The 6,438-nt window shown below is 29.9% G+C and overlaps 1 pseudogene; it reads left to right on the forward strand.

Moving 5' to 3' along the window:
* The first annotated feature begins 221 nt into the window (after positions 1–221).
* LOC120214374 lies at positions 222–3,969 on the forward strand (annotated as a pseudogene).
* Positions 3,970–6,438: the final 2,469 nt, after the last annotated feature.

A 6,438-nucleotide genomic window follows, 5' to 3' on the forward strand; every position in this document is an offset into this window, starting at 1 on the left:
AAAAAGAAAAACCAGATCTGATTCCACGTTTGAATTCCGAAAAACCGCCAATCAAATTTTCTCTTTCTTTCTCACTGGCCAAACAGGAATATAAAGAGATTCGATTCTCCTTTTTAGACTTTTGTTATTCTCTTAACTTGATTCTCTCTGTTCGTTTCTCGGGAAAACGTCAATGTCTTCGCTTCTCCCTCAAGAATCTGAATCTAATTCACGATCTCTTTATGCTCCAAGTAAATGCTTTCCCAGGCCCTTCAAGTTTAATAGATTTGATCTTGTTGAATCTCTTAACATTTAAAAAAAAAAATATTTTCTTTTGTATCAGTTTTTTGGCGTTGTATAATCAGGACAGCGTTCAAACGATTGGGCTCGATGACGCGGCTTCAAAATTAGGTCTATGATCTAATTTTTCTATTCATTGCTGAGAAAATGAAACAATTACTAACATTTTCCTTTTCTTTTTTTGGATTTTGTTTACTTATTTTCATGTAAAATCTTATTTTAAAATTTTAATTGTTCCCCCCTCAAATATTCAACTATTGTAGATATACCATAATTTGCATTAATTAAATTTGATTAGTTAAGCGTTAAAGATCTATATTTTATTAAAATTGTATTTATTTTCTTTATTGAGACCCTTTGGCAAATTTCAGGAGTCGAACGTCGTCGTATATATGATGTAGTGAATATATTGGAGAGTATTGGAGTAAGATACAAATTCTTTTGAGCCCTTGGTTTTATTATTATTATTATTATTATTATTATTATTATTATTATTGTTGTTGTTGTTTTAGGTCAGTGAATGGATTAGTTTAATTTGGATTTTGGCATTCTCCCGTTTAGGTAGTTGCAAGAAAAGGAAAGAACCAGTACTTATGGAAGGGTTTTGGAGAAATTCCAAAGGCCTTGGAAAATCTCAAGGTATATTTCAAATTTCTGCTTTTCGTTTTCACATTTTTTTTTTCACATTTTAAACTGAAAGGAACTTGATTTGTCAAGGGTTCTGCTTTCAGGGGGAGGCTCTGAAACAGAATCTGTTTCCCAGATTGCAGCAAATCATTAAGGGTATAAATATAATTCTACTATTGTTTCCATACTCCATTTGTTTGCTGAGAAAATTTCAGCTTAAATACTAGGTTTTCAAATGTCTTGAACTGAGCTGTTGCTAACATATCTTGGTGACATAACATAAGTGGAAATTGGGTCTAATTTACCTTAATAGTCTTGTCTGATTCAGTTTATGGCTTTATGCCTATAATTGTTTTTGTAATAGATGGCTTGTAAATATCTGGCCCTTCCATGTTTGACTTGCTGAGCTATTCTGCTTAGGTTTTAGATGAAACTGAAAGTGCAAAGTCTTTGTATGTGAAGAATGAAGGGCAAGATAATCTTTCAGAATCATCGAAATGTTCTGGTAAGAGTTCTTTCTTTTGTCTATTGATTTGCAACATATGCTAATATATTACTTGCAATACAAATTATTAAGGTTACATACAGTGACTAATGCATGGAACGCTTTTATCGTAGAGAAGTTTTCATTTTTAATTGCTTGTATTAGTTTACTTGGTTTCATTGTATATTTCTTAGATACCAAAAGAGAAAAATCCCTTTGGCTTATCACACAGAACTTTGTTAAGCTTTTCCTTTGTTCAGATGTAAGATATTTATGTTTTATGTAAATTTGCGGCCATAAACACTGTTTATTTGCGCAGTACGGTGAATATCTGATTTATTTTACACAGGCTGAATTGATCACCCTTGATAGTGCAGCGTTTGCTTTGCTGGGATGACATTGCCAAAGGGATTGTATGACGTTCCGAATTCAACTGCTGTGAGAAGTAAGTCAACAACAAACCATTATTAATTTCATGTCTGAAATTTTAATGGACAATCACTTGTTTTCTCTGAAACTGTTTTGCAGCAAAAGTTAGACGATTGTATGACATTGCCAATGTGTTTTCTTCAATTAATTTATTTGAGAAGGTATGATTTATATGATTCTACTCTTCATTTCGCTTAAACTGTCTTTGTTTGACAATTGTATTAGATACACAATCCGCTATAAAAATGGGATATGACTCTCCAAATACATGGAACATTTAAAATTTTTTAATATACTTGTATCAGTCGCTCATACAACAATTCGAGTAAAAAAATATCTCCAAAAATCCAAATTCAGCAAAGAAACCCGTATTTTTCATTTATAGCATACTTGGTGCACAAGGAATGTAAATATTTAAGAACCTAACGTCCTTCCAGTGATTCTCACTAATTCTTTTTTTGGTAAATCAATTTGCAGACGCATCACCCCGAGAGCAGGAAACCGGCATTTAGGTGGTTGGGATGGGAAGCCAAACTTCACAATGGATCAAAGACAGCTTTGGAATTGAATGAATCAAACAAAAGGAAGTTTGGGACTGAAATTACAAACCACGGTTTAAAGAGAACGAAGACAAACTCCTCGGTTCATCGGAAGTTAAACCAGAAGGAACATATGGCAATGCAGATAAAGCTCGATAGTGTAGAATATGAACATAAAATGGAACACCATTCAAATACATGCTCTAAGGGTTTTGCATTTGGCCCGTTTACTCCTGCTGCTATATCCTCAGGAAACAAAATAGCGAGACCGATTCGGGACTTGGAGAGCCTTGCTTCTACTTATAAACCTCAGTATCTTAATCAAGGTACCTTCTTTGATTATTTAAAATTAAGAAATATTTATTTATTAAAAAAATGCCAGCTTGTTCTGTTCGAAAACTCAACTGAAAATCGATTAAACTGAAAAATTGATTAAATTTGGTTAAATGGGTTAAGAAATAGGTTATGTTTCTTGTCTAGATAAATTAACATAAATTGTACAGACAATGTTATTTGAATCCAGATCACTCTGTCACCTTTTATCACCGAAACTATTCTTAGGTTTTTTATATATTTATATGTAAATATTGTTGAATATGAATGGGGACTATAATACCTTCCCTTTCCTTCTTCCTTCTCTTAGAGTCCTTCTTCCCCCTCCCCTCTAGATAGTATTAGAATTAGATTTGGGATTTGTTGGGGGGAAAGTACAACACATTTGAAAAAGAGTTAATTGAGTAAGAGATTTCTAAATTATGATTTTCTAAAATTTTTAAAAAAATTATATCAGTCTTCAATTTATTAACATCATTCCATATTTAATCTTTTATTGTGTCATTAACTCTAATGAGTAAAAAATATTTTATTTTTGAAGATTCTCAGAAGTTTTTTTAAGACATGAGTTTAATTCTTAGGACCTTCAAAAGCAAATTATGTTATTTAGCCGGTAATATTAACATGTTAACGGAATGATAAAAATAAAATGATGTTGATAATTTGAGAAGTAAAAGTCATAGTTTGAAAAATCTCTCTATAATCATCTCTAGAAAAAATGAAGAGTTGGAGCAGCGCTACAATTGTGTGGATCTCAATTATTTATACTTGGATATTATTTGGATTCGGTTATGAATGTCAAATACTAATATGTGTTTTGATAAGTTGTATTTTACGGAAAAAGAGTTGATATATTTAGAAGATTTTTAAACGTGGATGCATACGTATGGTATTGTTTTGATAATGTCATTGCGGCTCCTAGTGATCAAATCTCAAGACATGTTTTGATATATTTTCATATGATATGTGATCATATTACAATGCCAATATATAATTGGATGGCAATGACATGGTTTTATTAACGTGATTGCAGCTCTAAGTGATCTTTTTGATCATTACGTGGAAGCATGGAACTCATGGTATGCCGAAATTGCAAGAGAAGAAGAGGTTCATTGAACCCAGATCTCTGTTTGATTCTCTAACTCAATATGACCAAAAAAATACACATGCATCCGAAAACGGTACGCATCATTTCTACACTTTTGGGGGATGGGATTTTCTGGATCCAACAACCCTTTGTAGTTAATCATATTATCTTTCATTCCATGCCAAATCCCTTTTGAGCTTCCAGTTCCTACATTACATACTTCTTTATTTCTTTTTCATCATTAAATTAATTTAGATTCGATATTGTAGAAATTTATTAGACAATGATTTTTTTTTCAGTTTCAATTTTTTTTCCTGTTCAGAGTATCAAAATTTAAAATCTTAACTTTGTTTTTTAAGGAATCCAATGTATTAAATGTTCTTACATGATCTTTGATTTGCTAATTTACTTTAAACATGCTATTTAAATATGTAAATATTTGAACCGGATGTGTTTTAATGTATAATATATTCAGTGTTTTTAAGAAGTTATATTGCGTACACATTTAGATGTGTTAAATAATTTTTTAAAAAAAAATTTATTGTGGGCTATCACATCAGTATTGTAGATTGCTCGTGGATCTTCACATCAGTACTGTGGAAACCAAATTAGCACTGTAAAGTGTCATGTCAATATCGTAACGGTCAACTACGAAAATTGTTGCTCAAAGGGTCTCATTGGATTCTTTTTTAAGTTCGAGGGTCACTTTGAGTGTAAAAAAAATCGAGGGCTGCATTGAGTGTAAAAAAATTGAGAGCCACAGTTTTTTTTAGAAAAGTATAGGGACCTCAGATACCATTTTACCAAATTTATTTTATAAATTTTAAAATTTTATTATCCAATTATTTTAAGATAGTTTAGTATTATTTTTAAATTTATATTACTCCTTCCATTAAATATGTTTACTGTTAATTTTTTGTTATTATTTTAACTTTGAATCATCATTATTTAATATTTATTATTGATAAAAATATATTTTAAAAATTTTAAATCTTTAAATATATATTTTATTATTTTTTAAAATATTTAAAATAATCATGGTCAAATTTTAAATTTTTTGAAAGTTAATAATGGACACATTTAGTATGATAGAGGGAGTATGGAATAATTTTTTCATTATAAAATATAAGATTAATTTAAAAAATAAATAAAAAATAAAAATTCTATCAAACGTAAAATATTATCATTTTAAAATTTATATTTTATTAATTATTTAAATATTATTATTTAGATTGATTTAAGGTTTATTTGATTATTTTGTTTACTTCGATCGTAATTGATTGCATGCTTTCAATTCTTTTAAATATTTTTATTTGAGATATGTTGAAATCATAAGTAGAAATTTTTCTTATCACATTTTTTCAACATGACACATTAATAAAATATTTTAATTACTTTCATTATTTTTTAAATAAATAAATACATCATGTGATATTTTTCCATCACTTTCAAAAACTAAATTGAGTATATTATCATTTTCGTTTAAGTTTTATACGTATTTTTCATTGAATTTAGAAACATAATATTTGGTCTATTTTGTTTTTACTTAACTACAATATGATTACTGAAAGTTAACTGTTAAACTTTTAACGAATTGCTGACCTGACACAATGAATATATAAAATTAAAAAGGATAAATTACACAAATGATCACTAATATTTGCATAAGTTTTCATTTTTCTCACTTAACTTTTAACAAATTGATGCTATATATATTTGAGAATGGTCTAAACCGATATAAAATCCCATTGACATAAAAGAAAGCAGTTGGAGCATTGTTAATTGTTGCCATCAAAGACAGTTTATATTGACGTGCTTCCTTTAACCTAAATTGTATATATATTTGAGAATGGTCTAAACCGATATAAAATCCCATTGACATAAAAGAAAGCAGTTGGAGCATTGTTAATTGTTGCCATCAAAGACAGTTTATATTGACGTGCTTCCTTTAACCTAAATCGTAGTTGTTTGCAAGATGGCATTAGTTGCATAGTCTTTTATTGAATTTGAAGCGGTGCCTTTGTAACATCCTGGATCTCGGGTCAGTAGTTCGGGTTGACCCGAGACCTATAAATCAAATCCAAAAGACTTGTTAGAATTGTTTGGGCCTTGTTTAATTAGAATTGGGCTTATGTTGGGCCCAAGTGATGGAGGTTTGGATGGTTTTTATTAGAGGTAAAAAGAAGACAACCAAAAATGTAATTAACCCATTTCTTAAATTAAAAAAAAGATGAAAACCCTCTATTTTAAGATGATTCTCATGTGTACCAAACCCACCAAACATTCTTCCATTTCTTCTTCTTTTCTATTTTCTTCTCCCTCTTTAAGATTTGTACAAAGGTGAAAGCTTTAGGAAATTCTAGTCTAGTTTGGTTAAACCAAGGTAAGAATATTTATCCCCCACCCTTCAAGCTTCAATTTAAGCCTCTAATCTCAAGTTTTAGCCATAGAAACCAAAAATAGGTTTTAGGGAGGTTTACCAGAATCAAGTGATTCTAGCTACTTTTGGTAGTCTCGAGTTATAGAGAGTGTTTTTATTTTAAATCCAAACACTTAGCATAGTTGGTAATTCATTTATTGTCTTGTTTATTGAAATAGGTGGGAGAGAGCTCCAAAGCTAGGGGAAAGAAAAGTGAACCATGATTGATTTGGGAGGTATT

This window comes from Hibiscus syriacus, unplaced genomic scaffold (assembly GCF_006381635.1).
Source record: "Hibiscus syriacus cultivar Baekdansim isolate YM2019G1 unplaced genomic scaffold, ASM638163v2 tig00110059_pilon, whole genome shotgun sequence".
NCBI classification, from domain to species: Eukaryota; Viridiplantae; Streptophyta; class Magnoliopsida; order Malvales; family Malvaceae; genus Hibiscus; species Hibiscus syriacus.